The 23,875-nt window shown below is 36.9% G+C and overlaps 1 long non-coding RNA gene across 1 annotated transcript; it reads right to left on the bottom strand.

Moving 5' to 3' along the window:
* Positions 1–15,053: 15,053 nt before the first annotated feature.
* On the bottom strand, positions 15,054–18,141 carry LOC145823255 (uncharacterized). The gene is made up of 3 exons (XR_014365522.1): positions 17,666–18,141; positions 15,673–16,192; positions 15,054–15,362 (listed from the first exon to the last, which is right to left on the bottom strand). It is a non-coding gene; the product is annotated as an uncharacterized LOC145823255 (long non-coding RNA).
* Positions 18,142–23,875: the final 5,734 nt, after the last annotated feature.

The raw sequence follows: 23,875 nt of genomic DNA, 5'->3' as shown, positions 1-23,875 counted from the left end.
GCTGAAGTAGGGCACAATGTCCGTTGCAGAATATGAGACGAAATTCACTGAGCTTGCAAGATATGCACCGCATATGGTGGATACTGAATATAAGAAGGCCAAGAAGTTTGAAGGCGGCCTTAATGTTGCAATTCTCGACAGAATCAATGTTTTGAAGCTACCGAACTATGTAAATGTTCTTGACCGAGCCTTGATGGCTGAATCAAACATTGAAGCACTGAAAACTGAAACACCAACGTCGGAATGGCGTAGTAAGAGGCAGGGTTTCAAATTCAAGAAAGGCAAGCACAACCCGGCCAACAAGAAACAGAATACGGGGTCGACAACCAACCCCAGCCAAGGGAGTGGGTTCATACCACCCTGTTCTGAGTGTGGCAAGAAGCACAAAGGAGTCTGCTACAAACTATCTGGAGCCTGTTACAGGTGTGGCAAGGTGGGTCACATGGTTAAAGACTACCCCTCTGCCCCACAAGCCAGTAGTAAAGCTGCACCAAGCTTGGCAGCATCAACTGTAGCACCAAAGCCTAACCCCAAAGCCACCGGGAAAGAGCCTATGAGGCAGGGCCGAGTGTTCGCCCTAGTACCAGGAGACGTGCAAAATACTGAAACCGTTGTGTCAGGTATCCTCTCTATTTGTACACAAAATGCATATGTATTGATTGATTCGGGGTCTACACATTCTTATGTATCGCATGCTTTCTCACGGAAATTGAATAGACCCTTAGAACCCATGAACTATCTGCTAGCCGTATCATCACCCGTAGGAGGATCCATGACATGTGCTTATATGTACCCCGCATGTGAAATCATTGTTGGGGATATGCATCTGTTTATTGATTTACTACCATTGAACATTGATCATTTTGATGTAATATTGGGGATGGATTGGTTACAAAAATATCATGCCACTATTGATTGTGTGACCAAGCAAGTTGTTTTCCGTCCACCTGGTTTGCCTGAATTCGTGTTTAATGGGAGTGGAGTAGTACCTCCTCCGTATTTGATTTCGTCGGTGAAAGCTGTTAAATTAATTAGAAAGGGGTGCAAAGGATATCTGTGTTCTGTACTGACTGTACCTACTGATGATAATGCTAATGTGAACTGTATTCCTATAGTCAGAGAATTCCCAGATGTCTTTGCAGACAATTTGCCAGGAGATTTGATTGACAGGGAGATTGAGTTTACTGTTGATGTGGTTCCCGGAACACAGCCGGTTTCCAAAGCTCCGTACAGAATGGCTCCAACTGAATTGAAAGAACTGAAAGTGCAACTGCAAGAACTGTTAGACAAAAAGTTCATCAGACCCAGTACCTCACCATGGGGTGCGCCTGTTTTGTTTGTAAAGAAGAAAGACGGCTCACTGAGACTGTGCATTGACTATCGTGAACTGAATAAGGTAACTGTAAAGAATAAATACCCATTACCGCGTATTGATGACCTGTTTGATCAATTACAGGGTGCTAAAGTATTTTCGAAGATTGATCTCAGATCCGGATACCATCAGTTGAAAGTTAAATCAGATGACATTGATAAAACTGCTTTTAGAACGAGGTATGGACATTACGAATTTTTAGTTATGCCTTTTGGAGTCACGAACGCACCAGCTGCATTTATGGACCTCGTGAACAGAATTTTTAAACCATACCTTGACAACCTTATTGTTGTATTTATTGATGACATATTGATTTACTCCAAGAATATAGAAGAACATGAACATCATCTGAGACTTGCCCTACACACCTTAAGAGAACAGAAACTGTATGCTAAACTGTCTAAATGTGAATTTTGGCTTGACCATGTTATGTTTTTGGGGCATGTTGTTAGCAAAGATGGAATTTCTGTTGATCCGCAGAAAATTGAAACTGTAGTGAACTGGCCTAGACCGACAAACGTGACTGAAGTCCGAAGCTTTTTGGGTTTGGCTGGATATTACAGAAGATTTGTCAGAGATTTCTCCAAAATTGCTTTACCGTTGACTCACCTGACTCAGAAGGGGATACCATTTGACTGGATGGACCAAAGAGAATCTGCTTTTCAGGAGTTGAAAACTCGATTAGTGACTGCACCTGTTCTGACTTTACCTTCAGGTACGGATGGTTATACTGTCTTTAGTGATGCTTCTCACAAGGGTTTGGGATGTGTTTTAATGCAGAATGGGAGAGTAATTGCCTATGCTTCCCGACAACTGAGACCGCATGAAAAGAACTACCCGACCCATGATCTGGAACTTGCTGCAGTAGTATTTGCACTGAAAATCTGGCGTCACTATCTGTACGGGGTGACATGTGAAGTATATACTGACCACAAGAGTTTGAAATATCTCTTCACACAGAAAGAACTGAACATGAGACAGCGGAGATGGCTAGAACTGATTAAAGACTATGACCTGCAGATTTTGTACCATCCGGGAAAAGCCAATACCGTTGCCGATGCATTGAGTCGGAAATCAATTGGAAACGTAGCATGTTTGCTTACCGGACAGAAAGAGTTGCTTGGTGACCTTGAAAAATCTGAAATCAAAATTGTCTTGCGAGAACAAGGTGGAATCTTAGCTGCTATTTCTGCTCAACCGGCACTGATTGAAGAAATTAAAGAGAAACAGCAACAGGATGACTTCTTGAAGAAGATCATCGAAGAAAGAGAATCTAAACCGAGACTGGGATTCAAATTTGAGAACAATGTACTGAAATTTCATGAAAGACTGTGTGTACCAAATGATACTGAACTGAAAAGAAGAGTTCTACAAGAGGGCCACAATTCGAAATTGTCTATCCACCCGGGGAATACGAAAATGTACCAAGATCTGAAACAGAATTTCTGGTGGCCGGGGATGAAGAAAGAAATTGCCGACTTTGTGTCCAAATGTCTTCATTGCCAACAGGTCAAAGCTGAACATCAACGACCTGCCGGATTATTGCAACCCCTACCCATACCAGAGTGGAAATGGGAGCATATCATGATGGATTTTATCGTTGGGTTACATCGCTCCAGAAAAGGTATGGATTCAATTTGGGTTATTGTTGATAGACTAACCAAATCTGCTCACTTCTTACCTGTCAAGACAATCTATAATGCGGACAAATTGGCTGTTATCTATATTGATGAAATTGTGAGACTGCATGGAGTGCCTGTGTCTATTGTTTCTGACAGGGATTCGAAGTTTACATCGAGGTTTTGGCAAAGTCTACAGACTGCATTGGGTACTGATTTGAGGCTGAGTAGTGCCTATCATCCTCAGACAGATGGCCAATCAGAAAGGACCATCCAAACTCTGGAGGATTTACTGAGAATGTGTGTCCTTGATTTTTAGGGAGATTGGGAGAGTCATCTGCCATTAGTTGAATTCGCCTACAACAACAGCTACCATTCGAGTATTGGTATGGCGCCTTTGGAGGCGTTGTATGGCAAAAAATGTAGATCTCCGATTTGCTGGGCAGAAGTTGGAGATGGGCCTTTGCTTGGGCCCGAGATTGTTTATGAAACAACTGAGAAAGTGAAACTGATACAACAAAGATTGAAAACTGCACAGAGCAGACAGAAGAGTTATGCTGACGTCAGAAGACGAGACAGAGAGTATGAGGTGGGTGATCACGTATTTGTAAAAGTGACACCGATGAAAGGACAGACTCGTTTTGCAGTCAAAGGCAAGTTAGCACCGAGATACGTCGGACCATATGAGATTATTGAGAAAATCAATCCGGTGGCGTATCAAGTTGCGCTTCCTCCTGAAATGGAGCATATGCATAATGTTTTCCACATTTCGATGCTAAGAGATTATCTCCGGGATCCCTTCCATGTAATAGAGCCTACCCACGTAGTGTTGAGTGATGACTACACTTACGAGGAACGGCCTATACAGATTGTAAACAGACGGATCAAGAAACTGAGGAACAAAGAGATCCCGCTAGTGAAAGTCGACTGGCAGAACCATGGTGGCATGTATGCCACTTGGGAAAGGGAAGATGACATGGCTAAAAGATATCCTGAACTATATCCACTGAACCCTGCTTTCTTCCAGAATGAAGGTAACTCGAGTTTAGAGAACTAAACTCTTTATAAGGAGGGGAGACTGTAACAACCCTCATACTGTTTACCGATTAATGACTGCTTGATTACCGATAACCATTGATTACCGTTAAACTGAATTGATTACGACTGATAATTGGACTGGTTAAAGTACTGAACTGACTGACTGAAAACTAGAACTGAATTGACTGAGTATGTACGTTTGAATTGCATTCTATCTGTTGATTGTTTATTTGATCTGTTCGTATTTTAGTGTTTAAACTGCTAATTGAAGGCCTCATCGGCGGCCGAATCCGGAATTGATTAATGTTTTATGATTGTCATAATTAATGTGATTTTATGGTATAATTATCTGAAAACTGATTAGGTGTGAGTAAATTAGATTAAATATTGATCAATTGCTTAAGTTGGCCTTATTTACCAAACTACCCCTAGTGGCCACTATCTCAATATAACATGTGAGCCTTGTATACACTTGAACCAAACATTTCCTCAGCCCTTTTTCCTTGCTCTAGCCGACCAAGAGAGGGAGAGAGTGAGAGAACTTGAAGTCCATCTTGAATTTTACTTGTTAATTGAAGAACTTGAAGGTTGATTGTATATTTGAGCTCCTAGTCTTCTAATTCAAAGAACCTAGGTATGAATTTCATCTTTTGATTTTGTCTTCAAGTTGATTCATGCATGGTTCATGCCTAATTGTAGAGCTAAGTCATGTTTTAGTTCATACATGTTGATATAGAGCTCATTTCATGCTTGCATGTTTGAATTGTTGAGTTGTGAGTTGATTTCATGGTAAAATGGTGCATGCATGTCCATAACCTTGTAATGGTCCATGTTTTCAACTTGTTTTTGGATCAATGGGCTCACTAGAACATGTTTTGAAGCTTTGAATCGATTTGAATTCATGCATGTTTGCATGTTCATATTGTTCATGATATTGGTTTGAAATTGGGTTTGAATTAAACACCCTTGGGCTTTGATTTCTCAAATTGAGCTTTGAACCATGTTATTCTATGTGTTTATAAATGTTTTCCAGAAAATGGGCCCAAGAGGATTGGTTTTGATGCATTTAAACTTGGTTTTGGCTTGGAGGTGCAATCTGGGTTTTCCAGATTTTGCACTTCCGCTCGAGCGGGGAAAGTGACGCTCGAGCGTGAAATCCGAGCATCCAGCATCTCTCTGCACTGTTTTACAGTCCGCTCGAGCGGAGGATTGGGCGCTCGAGCGGAGTCATGTCTCAAGCTCGAGCGGGCGTCGAGCGAAGATTTCACCCATCTAGTACTTTTACAGTACGCTCGAGCGGGAAAGTTTACGCTCGAGCGTGTACCTTTGTTGCATGTCCGCTCGAGCGGGGAAACATGCGCTCGAGTGGGACTCTGTTTTTCTGAAAATCTTGAAACAGTCTTCTGATCACATCTTTGCATCCTCATTCCATTCTAGGCATTCTTAGGCCTAGTTTAAGACATCTTGTTGAGGATAGATGTAGAGCACACCGAGGCATTAGGGGTTAAAGTATGTTATCTCCCAACTGTGTAGCTTAGTGTGTGTTCAACCTGTGAACTGTGTAGGGTTGGCGACTGGGGAGACACGCTCTAGCATACTGTAGCCCAAACTCTGTGAGTAACAATTGTGTAAAGATATGTTCAAATGATTATCTTATGAATACTGAACTGAACTGTTTACTGAACTGATATTATTTACTGAATGAATGTATGCCCTATCTTCTGAACTGTATTGTGGCATCCTTAGCACCTACTGTTTACTGTTACTGTTACAGAGATCTCTATCGGTTCCCTCGTGGGACCACTACTGTTTACTGATTGATGGCCATCATTACTGTTCGGTCTTTGAGACTTACTGTTTACTTCTATGCTAATGGATGTACCACATATAACTGAATAACTGTTCTGACTAAAAGACTGAAGTATTGTTTAATGAACTGATTTCAATACTGTAAGGACATTTCATTCTTAACCCCTTTACGCATTATGTTATTCACTGGGCTTTAGCTCACTGTTTATATATATATATATATATATATGTAGGTGCTCAGCCACCAGATCGGAGCTAGGAGCGTGGGTTATACTCCAGTTTTGTCAAGCCAGCCCTTGTGCCTCACTGCGAGGTTCTGAGTTTCCATGCTATGGCTTTGGGGTGTCTTGTTTTTTTCCCCGTCTGTCTCCATACTGTTTGGATCACTGTATAGACTGTTAACTGCTAACCGTACTGTTATCAAGGGATTAGGTCCCTGTACTCTGTGACTGTAAATTTTGTATAGACTGTACTGTTTGTATATGTGAATGCATGAAAAATCTTTTTGGCATACAGACTGACACAGCTCAATGGACATTATTTATTTACTGTTTTGGCTTCCGCCAGGCCCTGTACTCTGTTTTACTATACTACTGTTCTGCGGGCCTTCGGTAATCTCGGATTACTGGCCGGTTACGGTGCTAAACCCATAGGGCCGGGTTTGGGTCGTGACAACATCTTTTAATTATTGTTTTGGCTTCCGCTAGCCCCTGTACTCTGTATTACCGTTTTACTGTTAAGCAGGCCTTCGGTAATCTCGGATTACTGGCTGGTTACGGTGCTAAACCCATAGGGGCGGGTTTGGGTCGTGAAAGCTTTACCCTGGCGAAGGGTGTGAAAAAATTACCGGCAGCGATTCGTGGAACGACTGATGAATCTATTGAGCGCGGTGGCCTTTCCCATCAACTTTTGAACCTCTTTAGTCGACTGAGGAGAGCCGAGTTCTAGAATTACTGTAATTTACCTCGGGTTGGCTTCGATTCCGCGATGGTTAACAATGTAGCCAAGGAATTTGTCGGATCCGATGCCGAATGCACATTTGGAAGCATTCAACTACATTTTGTACTTGCGTAAAATGTTGAATGTCTCTTCCAGATTGGCTATATGAGTTTGCTCTTCTTTGGACTTGACCACCATATCGTCAATATACACTTCCATAGTACGATCGAGTTGCTCCTTAAACATGGCAGTGATTAGTCTTTGGTAAGTTGTCCCGTATTCTTCAGCCCGAAAAGCATAACCTTATAGCAATAGGTTCCTCTTAGGGTGAGGAATGCAGTTTTGTCTTGGTCTTCCGGGTGCATGGCAATTTGATGGTAGCCTCTGTAGGCATTGAGGAAGCTCATATATTGATGACGCGTCGTGGCATCTACAAGTTGGTCTATTCTAGGGAGAGGAAAACAACCCTTAGGACAAGCTTTATTTAAGTCCGTGAAATCCACACTAACACGCCAAGTCCTATTTTTCTTCTTTACAACCACAGTATTCGACAGCCATGTTGGATAGTTGACTTCCCGGATTGCCCCGACATCAAGCAACCGGTCAACTTCTTCAACAACAGCAGCAGTGTGCTCTGCGGCTAACCGCCGGCTTTCCTGAATAATCGGCTTACATTTGGGGTCAACATTTAAACGGTGCTGAGAAACAAATGGATTCACCCCCGGCATCTCATATGGTGACCATGCAAATACGTCAAGGTTGCCAAGTAAGAAGGTAATTAGCTGTTGCCTGTCGACTTTATTCAGGGAGGCGCCGACCATGAAGAACCTGTCAGGATTCCCATCAATTTCAACTCGATCCAGGGCTTCTGTGGCCTTTTCACTTAGGAGCCACCCAATATCGTCGAGGCTTTCTCGATCCAGCACCTCAATAGAATTCACTTCCAGCTCTCTTGGTGTCTTTGCGGCAAGGAGATAACAAGCTTGTGCCGATTTTTGGGAACCACAGATTTGTTCAATGCCGAGTTTAGTCGGGAAGTGGAGCAGTTAATGATAGGTGCTTGGTACGGCCTGCATGGTCTGCAGCCAAGTTTGTCCCATGATGAGATTATACGGTAAAAGAAGCTTGACAACCAGGAACTCCACATCTACTGATCAGGAGCTCACTCGAACTGGTAATATGATTTTGCCCAACGGGTATTCTGGATTAGAGTTGAAGCCGAATGACGAATAATGGGTCGGAGACAGGTCCGACTCAGTGAAGCCGAGTTTGATGAAGGTCTTGTAGTACATAACTTTCGAAGTACTCCCCTGGTCAATGAGAACCCGTTCAATGGTGAATCTATTTACGCGTAGTTCGATTACCAAGGGATCAATGTGGGAGAGCGTTACGCCGACCAAATCGGAATCATCGAAAGAAATACTCGTAGCTTCATGGGGGCGTTTCACCAGTGTGATTTACTTTTGGAGGTTAGGATACGACTGAATTGTATGCACCGCAGAAGCCATCGGCAAGCTGTATATCATATGAATTACGCCGAGTGGTGGTGAATCCTGCCGCAAAGCAACTGTTTTGGTTGAGTTGTCCTTTCGGGCATATTGCTTAAGCCGACCGTCTTGTACCAACTCCTTAAGGTGATCCTTCAATGCATAACAACTGTCGGTATCATGACCGTGGTCCTTGTGATACTCGCACCGCTTATCCTGTCTCCTCGTGTCGGGAGGTCTCACCATCTTAGACGGCCATTTAAAGAACGGCAAGTGTTGAACGTTGGACATAACCGTATTGATCGGCTCCGATAATTCTGTGTATTTCTTGTCGGCGCGCCTTGCGCGCCTGCTATCTACTTGAAGCTGCTCATTAGCTCGATGTGAACATTGGTCATTTGATCGGCGCGAATCCCGTCTTCTATCTCATTTAGCCTGATTCCGTGATTCAGGGCTCCGTAGTGGTACGACGTTTATAAGCGGCACGATTTCAGGCGGGGCTGACTTAGTGGATTTGTGCCCGGCTTTGACTCGTAGGGCATCGTTTTCCACTTTGCAGTATTCCTCGACTTTTTTCATCAGCGACCAGACCATTTTTGGGGGTTGTCTGGTTAAAGAGCTGCGGAGGGCACTGTCAAGATGCAACCCCATCTTGAAGGCGGTAATGGCCATGGAGTCATTGCAGGCATCATCTACTAGATTAAAATATTCCCAATAGCGCGTCGAATACGCATGAAGGGTTTCCCCTGGTTGAATTTGCATTGCTCATAGAGAATCGACTTGCTTCGGCTGGACCTCATTAGTGATGAACCTTGCCCTAAAGGATTTTTGGAGTTGATGGAAGCTCTTGATCGATGTCGGCTCCAGTTTATAATACCACATAACAGCCAGTGGTCCTAAACTGCTCAAAAATATTCGACACATGAGGGCCTCGTCGTCTGCATGAAACGTCATGGCTTGCTTGTAATGGTGAATGTGATCGGTGGGGTCTGATTTTCTATCATACAAGGTGAATGACGATGCTTTGAACTTTTTGGGTAGCACTGCCCTTACAATTCGTCGTACAAAGGGGTCATGTTGATCATCTTCATCTGAATCATTTTTCTTCGCTTTTTCCGTGCACGCGAACTTCCCTTAAAAGAACTGGAGATATCGACTCGTCCCTTCTTTGTAGATTCTGGGAATGATGAGTCAAAGCCACTGCCACTATCATGTCTCCGAATTCGAGATTGTCGACCATCCTTTCTCAGAGGTTGTCCCGGGTCGTGGCGTGTGGCTTGTTGGGATTTTGCCACCTCCAAGGCCAAATCTTGTCAAAGGCACTCGTTCTCAGCCATCATGTTTTCCAACCTCTGTTCGTTTTGCTTCGCTTGCTCCATAATCGCTTATATTGTCTTTTGTGCTGATGTCGAGGGTGAATCGAAGTTTAAAGCCCTTCTTGCGGTAATATTCTCTAGCCCAAGCATGTTGTTTGGAGTGGTTTTATGGCGTAGGGTTGCCAGCGACTACCGGAGGATCTTTCGTCACGCCCGCCATGGATGTGCTTGAGTATTCCCACAGACGGCGCCAATTGTGGAGAAATGGTTCGGAAATACTCTTTGGATCCTGGAGGGCGCTCGTGATCCTCAGCTAGTCACCTGGAAAATAATAAACACTCCGGTCGGGGGTGCTGGAATTAGCACTCCGACGGACAAGTCAGTCTATACTCTCTTGGTTTCTTATAGCTCAAGTTTAGACTTTTTCTCACATACCTCTTTTGGCTGATGCTCCTCTTATTTATAGTCGTTCTTGATGTTGATGGTTGGACCCACCTTTCGTCCAATGAACAATCACTTATTCGACTATGTCTTCATATTCGGCCCAATCTACAACTGATACGGAGGCCGATCTCGTTATTCAGGCTCTATCTCTCGGGGCTGGAGCCGTATTGTACACGATCTAATTTCTTTCTTTAATGTATTCGGCTATCCTATGTAATAGATTATTCGGCCCCCACAGCACTCATATCTGAACTGTGTACACATAAGTTGTGAGTTTGACATATGGTGAAATGTGGCGCATAATAACATGATATATATCATGTCTTTTTCCATATACTTAGAACTCGTTTGACAATTCAATAGTTAAATTTAAAATTTAAAAAGTCAATTATTTATATTAAAAAATTAAAAATTTTATTTTTTTATATATTTTCATAAAAAATTTAAAAATTATTCTAATCATACTAATTTTTTTACCTTATATTTTAATTAAAAAAATTAAAAAATTATTAAAATAATATATTCTCAAAACCTCAGATATAATTCCTTATTAAACCATTAGGACCTTTCCTTTGCTGCACAATTTGCACCTTTGCTGCATTATTAGGGACCTTTCACGCACTACACCATGTGCCCCCACAGCACCTTTTAGAGTTGTGAGAAAAATCCAAGTAAGTGTTCAAATTGATTGAATCAAATCAAACCATTCATATTTAATCTGTTTTTTTTAACCAGAATTGATTTGTGTAATTTTTAAATTTGATTTTTTTATTTATTTTCAGTTGAGTATCGATTTAAAGACCTTATGTACCGAATTAAACTGAAACTAACTGTTTCAACATATGTTATATTTATAATATATATAATTTAATAATATAATCATATTAATAAGTATAATAAATTATTAATCTCAATTAATTAATCCTATCATCGCTATAGCCTATGTTAGTATATCTTTATTATATATAATTTTAACTCTAACTTACTATTCTTGAAATCTTAGTATTTATTATTAATTTTTGTTTGTATTTTTGTTAATTTAGAAATTGTAAAATATTTATTAAATGGATAGATAGGATATATTTGAAATGATTGATACATGACTAATTCAATATGTTTATATAAATGAGTGACTATACTAAAAAATAGCTTAAATTTGAAAGATTTTAAACTAATTAAACTATACAAAATCGAACAGTTTCAATTGATACAGTTCAGTGCGATTTAATAGGAGAAGCGATCTGTATCAGTACTCAAAATAATAAAACCGACATTATCGATTTGATAAAAAAAGTTACCTAAATACTGACTGTACCGAACTGATTAAATCCCTATCATTAAGTATATGATTTATTCCCACTCTTGAAAAGGGAAATGAAGTTTAACTTCTTATTTTTTTTTAAAATAGAAACATAACTATATTTTTTTAATCATATTTTGTTGTATTAATTTAATGAATTCTACCACTTATATCAGTTGGTAATACAGTAGAAACATATAATATGATAAACAATACAATATGATAAACAATATAATCATTCTATTGTTAAAAGTGTGTGGCATACTCTACATCAAGTTTAAATGTATGAATTTATTTCGATTGTAACAATTACCACATAAAGTTTGAATTTACGTTGTACAATTTATTTAATAATGTTACAAACTCCTAAAAAATACAACCTCTACAACTCTCACTCACCTGTGATTGATCCAGAAGAAAAATAAAAAATAAAAAAAATAAAAATACATAATTAGTCCCCATCATTTTGGGGTTCATGAAAGTTCCCAACTTTGGGAGTCCAAAACTTTTTTGCAATTTATTTTCAGTTCTTCTGAATTCCTACTTTTATTAGTTAGATGCAACACGTACATAGTACATAGTACTTCCTCTGGGACTCATTTATAATTTTAAATTTTAATCCCAAAAAGAAAAGATATTTATTTACAGTACTTTCATGTAATTTAAGAAGTTTAAAAAGATTCTAATTTTAGAAATTATATTATAAAATAAGTATAAAATTATAAACCAACATTCCTCCCTCCATAGAGAGGTCTCTGTCAAACAATAGAGTTTCTGCAGAATTTTCTGATGTGTATTCTCCACCAAAACAGAGGCAACATATAGGTATTATTACATCCTAAATTGGGTCCAAAAAATAGGAGAACAAATCATTTCTATATTTATATACATGATTGCTTAGCTAACTAGATTTCTAGGATCAATTAGAATCAATCTAATATTGTGTACTGCTCATGCACACACTCCCCCTCAAGTTGGTGCATAAATGTCTATCATGCCCAACTTGTCAATTATACCATGAAACACCTTCCCTGAAACGGCCTTTGTGAGCATATCAGCCAGCTGACTCTCGGATTGAATAAATGGAAACTGCATGATCTTTTCATCAAGGTTCTCCTTCATGAAATGGCGTTCAACTTCAACATGTTTAGTGCAATCATGTTGAACAGGATTTTGTGCAATCTCAATGGCTGCCTTATTATCATAGTGACGATTCATAGGTTTTGCATAGTCAATCCCTAAGTCCCTCAGTATATTCCTTATCCATATTAATTCACATACACCATGAGCCATACCTCGAAATTCCGCTTCAGCACTTGATCTTGCTACTACCTTCTGCTTCTTGCTTTTCCAAGTGACAAGATTACCTTCCACAAGAGTAAAGTAACCAGATGTGGACCCTCTGGTTGTCGGATCAATTGCCCAATCAGAATCTGTGTATCATTCAATGTTAGAGATACCATTTTTTTAGAACAACAAACCTTTTCCTGGAGCACTCTTTAAGTATCTTAAGATTCGATAGACCGCTTTCATATGTGCTTCACTTTGTGCATGCATGAACTGGCTCACAACGCTCACCACGTATGCTATATCTGGCCTTGTATGTGATAAGTAGATTAATCTTCTAACTAATCACTGATAACGACCCTTGTCTGCTGGGTTTTGATTAGGGAGAATTTCGAGCTTATGATTCATTTCTACGGGTGTCTCTGCTGGTTTACAATCAAGCATTTCGGTTTCGGTTTCGATTAGAAGATCTAACACATATTTTCGTTGTGAAAGAAAAATTTCGTGTTTTGATCTTGCTACCTCAATTCCCAAAAATATTTAAGTTGCCCGAGATCCTTCATTTCAAATTTAGTGGCTAAATACTCCTGTAAAGCTTTCATTTCGCATGGGTCATCTCTTGTCAAGACCATATCATCAACATGCACATTTAAAACTGTTACTTTTCCTTCTTTGTGTTTTATAAACAAAGTATGATCTGAGTTACTTTGCTTATAGTCGAACTCCTTCATTGTAGCCGAGAATCTCCCAAACCATGCTCTAGGTGACTGTTTCAGCCCGTACAATGACTTTTCAATTTACAGACTTCACCTTTACACGAAGAATTACTTTTAACCCCGGGTGGTAGCTCCATATAGACCTCTTCTTTCAAATCTCCATTGAGGAAAGCATTTTTCACATCAAATTGTTGCAGAGGCCTGTCTCGATTTGATGCTATAGATATAAGAATGCGAATTGTATTGATCTTGGCTATTGGTGCAAAAGTAGCTTGGTAGTATACTCCATACTGTTGCATATACCCCTTCGCAACTAGCCGGGCTTTATATTTATCAATACTTCCATCTAGTTTGAGTTTCACTGTGAACACCCATTTACATCTAATTATCTTCATTCTTTTAGGCAGTGGAACAAGTTCCCAAGTGGCATTCTTTTGCAAAGCCTCCATTTCTTCGTTCATCGCCTTTCTCCATTTTGGATCAGCCAATGCATCCTACACATTACTAGGAATAGAAACCATGGATAGTTGATTAACAATAAATGCATACGATTCACTCATGAGAGGACATATAGTTGTTAATTGAGTATTTGGTCTTGGCTTTAGGATCAGGTTCATATTTTTTTTTTGAACTCCCCTATTCAATCTTTGTGGATATCTAGGAGCTATATTTTATGCAGGAACACATGTTTCATTAGACTCTCCAAACACAGGATTTGTAGTTACCTGAGGAGGAACATTCTAGGTTGACTCTTCAGTTAATAGTGTAGACGGAGGCAACTTTGAGGGTATCGGTGATGATTCAATTATGTCAGGTAAAACCAATGCGTTTTTAGGAGAAATTAATGAGTCACTCTTCGTTTCATGGTTGTGATCACAGCCTTGTTGCACATCATTACAACCTTGTTGCTTAAAAAATTCATCCACCTCATCTAACTCGATAAACTCATCACCTCCGCTATTCTCTTGTTGAACATTCTCTTCACTTGAGCTCTCCCTGTAAAGAGAATTGCCAGAGACTTCCCTGGAGTAACAAGGCTCTAATTCAAGGAAAGAGGCATCAAGAGTCACATGGAGCTTTCGGGTTTATGGATCATAGCACCTATATCCTTTTTGAAAGTCAGAATAACCAACAAAGACACATCGTTTTGCACATGGATTAAGTTTGTTTCGTAAGATTTTTGGGATGTGAACATACACAGTACATCCAAAAACTCGGGGTTCAAGATTCGGAAGATGGGGAATTGAAAGTAAGGATTGCAATTTTTGTTTAGGAGTTTGAAAGTCTATTACCTGAGAAGGTGTTCGATTGATGAGGTAGGTAGCAGATTTCACAGCCTCACCCCAATAAAATCGAGGCATGTTCATGCCAAAGACGGAGGCACGAACTACCTCCAAAAGTTGTCTATTCTTCCTCTCTGCCAATCCATTTTGTTGCAAAATATAGCTGCATGAAGTCTGATGACGAATGCCATGGTTGCTCAGAAAATTACTGAGAAAGCCATCTACAAACTCGGTACCATTGTCAGTTTGCAAAACACAAATCTGCTTTTGGTACTGAGTGTGTGTCATTTTGTAAAAGCTGAAATGTTAGACACAATTCTTTTTTTTAAGCAAGGGCACCCAAGTCATTCTAGTGCATTCATCAATAAATGTCACAAAATAACGAGCTCTAGAAATAGAGGGAACCTTTGCAGGACCCCAAACATCTGAGTGAATAACCTCGAAAGGTTTTGCACTTTTATTCAAACTTGATAGATAAGAAATCCGGTGGCTTTTAGCCAGCTCACAAGTGTCACAATGAAAAGCCAAATCATTTACACCTGAAAAAAATTGTGGTTGTAATTTCTTAAGATAACCAAGAGAAAGATGCCCTAATCTACGGTGCCATAACCATATAATTGTTTGAGCCTTGTCTTTACTGCTAGCGTGATTTGCCTGACTGATTTTCGATCCTTCATTCTTTGTCAATTCCAATTAGTAGAGAGGTTCCCCCTTCTAACACCATAACCAAGAATCTTCCGAGTTAGAATGTCCTGAAAGACACAAAATGAGGGCCAAAAAGTTACAATACAAGCAAGAGTTGAAGTAATTTGACTAACAAACAAAAGACTGTAGGCAAGAGATGGGACAACGAGGACAATATCTAATGTGAGGGTATTAGACAAGACAACAGATCCTTCCCCAATATAGGTGAGGTACTCCCATTGGCGGTGGAAATAACCGATTGAAGAGAAGGGAGAACATATTTTAATTGACCAGAATCCCTCGTCATGTGATCGGATGCACCTGTATCAATAATCCAAGTTCTATTCTTAGAAGTTGCAGAGAATACAGATGCTTTACCAATAATATCTGGATGGGGCAATATTTGTCGTAGGCAGTGGCTGATTTTCCTATCTAGATGTTAGCAGAGCTTTCCTAGCAATCTTTTTTTGAGGTTTCTTTGAGAAGTCCCACCACTCCGGATAGTTAATAATCTAGTAGCAGTGCTATTGCGAATGACCTTTTTCCCCGCAATGGGTGCATACAAGTTGTTAACCTTTCCAAATGATTGGTTGTTTCGATTGTTTGATGATCCAGCCGACGGTCCTTGTTGAGTTTTGTTGGCCAGCATAACTGAGTTCTCAGAGATTAGACGATAGCTCCTCATTGTCTGTCTCTATTGATATTCTCTCCGGACATATGCATATGTGCTCTTCAAATCAAGTTTTGGTTCTTTTCGCAAGATTTCTCCACGAACCTGATCAAACTCAGAGTCAAGTCCACTTAGAAAAATATGAACTCAAAGCCTAGCCATCGCGGAGCGCAACTGGAGTACCCCTTCGACTGTTCTTTCCTGAGATGTAGTTTTATTATCAATTTCCTGCAAAATAGCAACAAGTTCATTATAGTATGTTGATAATGGTCGACCATTTTGCTTGGTAGAAAAAGATCTTTGGTTTAACTAAAAAATACAGGTTTCGTCTGATCCATCATCGAACATTTTGGATACGGCCTCCCATATCTCCTTGGCGGTGGAGAGGCGAATAAAACGCTGCATTAGCGATGGACTCATTGAGTTAATAAGCCAACTCTTCACTCTGTGATTTTCAGTAATCCATGCTCCAAGATTGGGATCTCTAGATGCTGGTTTTCATTTCTCCAGTGAGATATCCAGCTTTGTTGTGAGTGCCAATACGCATTTCCATGAGTTGAGACCATAATGGATAATTGGTCTCATCGAGTGTGATTCCGGTTGGAAACGCAGAATTGTCTTGGTGTACAATAATCTGTTGTGTTGGTGCTAGGATAAGTTCGGTTAATGAGCCTGTAGTGGTAGCCATTAGACTCATAGCAGCTTTATGAGGGTGATGAGCTTCGAGGAAAAAAAAAAGTCTACGATTGTTTATTGCAGACTTCTTTGGAATCGAGCCTGCTTTGATACCATGCCAAACAATAGAGTTTCTGCAGAATTTTCCATTGTGTATTCTTCTCCAAAACAAAGGCAATATATAGATACTATTACATCCTAAAATTGGGTCCTAAAAATAAGAGAACAAATCATTTCTATATTTATATATATGATTGCTTAGCTAACCAGATTTCTAGGATCAATTAGAATCAATCTAATATTGTGTATAGCTCATGCACACAGTCTCCCTCCCTCGGGTCGAGCTCTTTACCCCGATAGCATTTATTTCAATCTCCAATTTGTTTAGTTTTAACAAATTTTAAATGAATTTTATTATGTAATTATAAATTAAAAATTTTAATTGTTCTGTCCTTCGAAAAAATTTAATATAAAATATATATTTATCTTTTAAGCTAAATATAATTTTTATAATTCATTTAATTTTGGGTGAATTATACTAATGGTCTCTGTAGTTTGGATTTGTGTTACTTTGGTCCTTAACCTTTCAATTGTGATATATTTAATCTTAAATTTTAAATCTCATTTCAAATAAAGACAATTGAAGACACTATTGCTCCATTTTAAAGGCAAAGTTGTCAATTTGATAAAATATAAAAAAAAAATTTAATTAGTAGAAAATCCATTAAAGGAAGCCAAAACAACACTTACAGAAACCATCCAACAACAAAACTTATACCAAACAAAGTAGAGAAAAATACAAGAAACATACTAGAGAAAAAATATGAAAATATTCAAAGACACATCTTGTGCTCGTGCTCGTCCTGCAATGCAGAGCCAATCATAAAAGTTCAACAATAGAACATGTTTGAGATAAATTATATGTTTCAAACATAGAATGGGGTAAGCCACAAACAAAGCACCAATGGACCAAAAAATCACAACAAAAAACCAAAAAGTACAAAAAAGAAAACTAGGACCCCAGACCTATGATTCATGGCAGATCTATTGGTGAAGAAGTGGAATCGGCTTCAGCGTGAGTCAGCATAAGTCGGCGGAGAATGGAGAAGCAGATCTGAGTCCTAGTAAGTTGAGGAGACGGTAGATTCGGCAGATTTGGAAGAGAAAGATCGTGGAGACAGCATAGAGGTGGAGACGGTACTAACGGTAGACGAAGAAGAAAGATTTGGCGGATCTAGTAAGGCCCTAGCTGAGGAAGTCGGAGAAGAGGAGAGAGGATATAAAGAGTAGAGATTCCACCAAGAGAGAAAAAACACTTCATAAGGAGGAAGAAAATGAGAGACTGAGCTTTCAAAGCTTATTAAGCCATATGGGACAAGGAAAATGGAAGAGAAAGAGGGATAGAAGGGAGGAGAGATGCGGCTGAAGGCTGGAGCCCTCTTTCCCACCCCAAGCTGTGTCTTTGTGAAAACCCTAGGAGAGGTAGAGAGTGAGGCTCTCAGTTTTAGAGAGAGAGAGAGAAAGATGAAAAAATAAATGTCAAAAAATATTTTTGAAATTTTAAAAATTATTTCTACCTACTAAAGATAAAACTACATAAAAATAATAAATCTTTTACATTTTTATTTTTTTTATCAAATTAATTTTAAATATGTGTTTAGATCATGATCATATAATGAGTGATTGTTTTTGTTGATTTTTTTTGCGGTTCTCATGTAATAGATGATTGTATTTGTTGTTAACAGATATGTTTAAATGGTTATCATGTAATGAATGGTTATTAGATTTTTAATGTGTAATCGATATGTTTAATATATGAAATGTTTTTAGTTTTGATTTTTTTGATTTAATGGATTGGTTTACTAATAATATCAAAGTTGTTGCTATGTTTGACTTTTGAAAAAATAGAAACTAATTTAACAAAAATAAATATGAAAAAAAATTATTTAAAAAAATTATTTCACTACAACATTTTCTTAATTTAGTGATATTTGAAAGTGCCACAAAACTATTGGTTTAATAACATTTTTTAGTCTTGTGACATTTTGAACAAGTGCCATTTATATCCATGCCACGGTAGAAACTTGAAAGTGTCACTACACCATCATGGCTAAAAACCTTCAATGACATTTTGATGTCATGGTAGATATTATTTGTGGCACTATTAAGCGCCATTAAAAAAAGAGTTAGTGACACTTATAAGTGTCATTACACCATCAAGACTAAAACCTTTCAGTGACACTTTAATGTCATGGTAGGCACTATTCGTGACGCTATCACGTGCCATTCGTGACGATAATTCGTTGTAGAACAATTTGATCCGCTATTGCGGAGACTCAAACCGCCAACCTTCCGCACCATAAACCTTATACACTACACTCTTCCCACTACACCTCCATAGCACCACAAGATTATATACGCAACATATATTATTTATATAGTGCATACATCCATATTAATATAAAAGTATATGTATAAACATAATTATTTTATTGAACATAATTTATGTAAAATAAGCTATTTAGTAGCAAAATAAAAAAAGACCACTTTTGGCGACTAAAAATATTTTTTAGTCGCCAATTCTATACTTTTGGCTGCTAATTGTTTTTTAGTTGCTAAAAAACTTAATTTTTGCTGACCAAAATCAGATTTGGTCGTCGAAGATGCACTTTCAACTACCAAAATTTTGATCGCCAAAAAATTTAATTCCTGCCTTAGGATTTTAGTTCTCCCGCGCTAAAAATGACTACTTTTGGCGAGTAAACGTATTTTTTAGTCGCCAATTGTAGACTTTTGGCTACTAAAATTTTTTTAGTCACCAAAAAGCTTTACTTTTGGCTACTAAAATTTTTTTAGGCGTTAAAACTCATATAATCAGCGACCAAACTTATTTTTAGTCGCCAATTGTAGACTTTTGGCTACTAAATTCTTTTAGCCGCCAAAAAGTTTTACTTTGGGCTACTAAAAATTTTTTAGTCACTAAAACCTATATAATCAACGACCAAACTTAGTTTTAGTCACCAATTGTAGACTTTTTGTTACTAAAATTGTTTGGTCACCAAAAAGCTTTACTTTTGGCTACTAATGCTGTTTTGGCTGCTGAAAGTATAGCTTTCAGCGACCAAATTTTTTTTGGTCAGGAAATTTAGTCGCCGAATGTGCTTTTTCCTATAGTGTATATTGAGTTTAATTTATTTATTTTTAATCATTTACTGCATTTTAAAATTTTAGAAAATATATTGGCATTTTTTGTTTTTTCAAAAATGTCATTATAAGCTTGGAAAGTTTTTTTGGCTTAGTGGCATTTTTCAAAATGCTATAAAATATTTGTTTATGACGCTTTTCACCGAAGTGCCATAAAAAGTAATTTGCACCTACCTAGTGTCCTGACATTTTTTAAAAAATACCATTGCTACTAAAGTTTAGTGGCATCTGTTGGTAAATGTCACGAACATAATTTTGTGTCATTATTTTATAAAATGCCATAAAATTGATGTGACATTTCTTCATTGAAATGTCACTAGAGCCTTATATGTTTGTGGTTCTGTGGCATTTTTCTAAAACATTTAATGCCAATTTTTATTTTTGTGGCATTTTCTAAAAACATGCCACTAGTGTAGTGTCACTAAAGTGTAAATTTGTTGTAGTGACATTTTTGTTGTAGTGAAGTGACACTTTTTTTTTATTGAAATGCCACTAGAGCCTTGTATGTTTGTGGCTCTATGACATTTTTTTAAAAAATGCCACCAAATATTCTTTTTGTGACATTTTTTAAGAACATGCCACTAGTATGGTGTTACTAAAATGTGTTTTTGTTGTAGTGTTTCTACCCTCCCAAAAGATAAAAGTATATAACAATGATGTATTTTTAATTTTTTTAACAATTTAATTTTCAGTATTTTAGAAATTTTTTATGAAAATAGATTCTGAAAAGCAAACCAAACAGAATTTTATAACCAAGAAATTTTCAGTATTATTCATCAAAAAAAAAAAGACCATTACATTTCAAACAACACAAAATAAATTGTATGACGACTTTGCTCTTAAAATGGATTATTTGCAAAGAAAACATCTTTGATTGTCTTTGTTTGGAACAAAATTCAAAATTCAGGATCAAATGCATACAATTAAAAAATCAAGGCTCAAAGTGACAAAATCTTTAAACTACAGAGACTATTAGTGTAATTCGCTTTTAAATTTTTTGGCACTAAAATGTTACTGATCCACGTAATGACATACATATCTATTAGTCAATACTTAAAATAAAACATTAATAATAATATAATTAAAACAAGACTTTAGTACAATTTAAATGAAATTATTTATTCACATAATTTCAACTATTTTTTTCTTTCAAAATTTAAAATTATTACTTTAATTTTTAAGATAAAATTTTATAGGGGTCTTACGTGTAGATATGTGAACTTATTGTCCAATATGTCATGTGAGAATTAATGTTATTTTTCATCAAATACTATTAAAAACGTCATTAATTGTTAATTTTCAACAACAATTTAAAAATTTTATCACAAAAATGTCACTAATTATAAGTTTTAGCCAAAGTTTAAAATATCGTCACAAAAAAAGTCATCAATTTTCAACTTTCAGCGACAATTTGAAAAATTCGTCATAAAAAAATTTCAAGTTTTAGTGACAATTATAAAACCATGAAAAAAAGTCACTAATTGTTAATTTTTAGCGACATACACAAAAAATCACCATAAAAAATTATTTTTAACAACGATTTTTACTTAGACTTATTTTTAATAGGAATTTATGAAAATTAAATCCACCTATTATGACCTATTGATAATTTATCCAAATTTTAATTAGGGCAGGGTTTCCCTCCAGTCTGTGATCGGATTGGAGGGTACTGTTGGGCCTATGAGGATCCACCATGAGCCCCGTTTCGATAATCCAAACCGTTCAATGTGTAGAACTCATCGAGTACTATATGTTTGTAAAATATCACGTTGATCGAATATCGATAGCTATTTCATCGGTTCAGATTTCTGTCAAACGTTTATTTTTTTATCGTTTATTTTTTTTTATACAAAACTGATTTGATCACGTAGCTATTGATATCCGATCAACGTAATTTTTTACAAGCATATAAGTACTTGACAAGTTTTACACATTTTATGGTTCAGATTATCAAAATAAAACTTGTAATAGGCTTTTACAGGTTTAACAGTACCGTCCAATTGATCACGAACTGGAAGAAAGTCAGCCTTTCTAATTATATTTGTTTAAATCATTGGCGCACTGATTTAACTTAATTCTCAAACTAAGTTAAAGCGTGAATAATAATTATTAATCACATTTCTTATAGTTTTTGTTATTACCATATTTTTACTTAATGCAATACGCTATTTGAAATATCTTTTTTTTTCCCTCAAAATGCAAAATGTGATTACTAATATGTTTTTATATGTTTTTTAAGAAGGACCTGGAGCCCCTCCAAATCTGGGCCCTGGGACGTACCATTCGTCTGTTTTAATAATTTAAATTACTCAATAATTATAGCATATTTAGTTTATTGTATTTATTTTTAAAAAATAAATGACATATGTGTTTTTAAAAATAGATTATTTATTTTTCAGTGACAAATGTAATAAATTGAATAAATTATGAATATCAGATCCACCTAATTCTTTTTTTGTTTATGTATGATATATATGATGACTCGACAAAATGAACTATCCATATTATTAAAACAGACTCATAATGAATCCCACGTGTCAAAACAATATCCTCCATTTCCAAACAAGAGGAGGTCTAAACAATATCCTCCATTTCCAAACAAGAGGAGGTCTAACTTATTTTAAGAAAACCACCACATTTCAGCGTAGTTTGAAAATAAATTAATTCATAAATTCTCTTAAACAAAAAAGGATAAATTACAATAAACTCTCTTAAAACTCAACATTTAACCCTTTTAAAATATTATCTTATTACACATTAGAATTGTATAAAAAATTTACAGAAAATCAAATTATGTGTAAAGTACATAACACATTTATTGAATTTTTAAGACTAAAATATCCGTTATTGATTGTTTTAGGATAATAATACTCTTATATGATGATTTTATTTATACTTTGTCTCTTATCATAGTGTCAAAGTGAAAACGAGATCACTAAATAAGGGCATTATTATCCTAAAAATTTAATAAATATGTCATGTGTTTACATATGATCTAATTTTCTGTAAATTCTTAACATAATCTTAACAAAAATGATTAACCATGATAAAATAATACTTTAAAGTCATGTTTGATTCACAAGACTAATAGTAAGGTACTAATAAGCCTATCAAATTAGTGTGGTATTCACTATCCCACCTCTACCCCATTACTAATAATCTTACAAATTTGTTGGATTAATTATTCATTGAATTAATAATCCTAAACCAAAATATCAAAATAAACATAGGTTAATTGGGCCCACGGATTAATAATCCCAATCTCATGTTTTAATCCTTGAGTTTTGAAATTCAGTGCCGACATATAAATGGATCTTGAGAAGGTTTACTGTAATTTAACCAAAAAAAAAAGTACAAAAATGCCTAAGACCCCCAGTGGGGGTCATTGGGGGTCGTGTGTGTAGGAAGATGATTGGCCCAAAAAAAAACCTTTTTTTTTTTTTTTGTTTTTTTGGATTTCAACGAATGGGATGGCATCATGTCACTGGGGTCTGAAGCACGGCCCAAAAAAGTAATGAGGACGGAAAAAAAAAGAGCACTCCAAAAGAGAGTAGTGTTTTGTTTAATGGGGAAGGAATGAAGCAGACTTTAGTGTGTTTCCGTGAAAGATGTATCCATGTTTTGGAGGTTAAATATAGTTGGGAAATGGCGGATGTAAGAAAATGATGTGGGGGATTACTTGCAGTGTTTCTCTTTGATTAATTTATTTTTATTTTTAATTTTTTTTCTATTATTTTTGGCGACAAGAAAGACAAAATGGGTGTTGTTTGTGTGAAATAGGAAATTAAGGAGATTAGTTGAATGATGGATGGTGTTTGGCTTACCAATTTTGACTCCTCACTCACTCTCTTTGTTAATTAATTGACCCTTTACTCCAATGTTTTCTTTCTCTCTCAACCTTCATATAAGACTTATTAGTTATTTAAAAAAAAAAAAAAAAAAACTTTAATTTTTTAATTTTCTCAAATATAAGGTTCTTAGACTTGCAATTTTTCTTTTCTTTGTCTACCATTTGCTCAACTACTAGATGGA

Source organism: Camellia sinensis, chromosome 4 (assembly GCF_055761805.1).
Source record: "Camellia sinensis isolate YWXY chromosome 4, ASM5576180v1, whole genome shotgun sequence".
NCBI classification, from domain to species: domain Eukaryota; kingdom Viridiplantae; phylum Streptophyta; class Magnoliopsida; order Ericales; family Theaceae; genus Camellia; species Camellia sinensis.
This window is presented reverse-complemented; position numbering and strand designations above follow the sequence as displayed.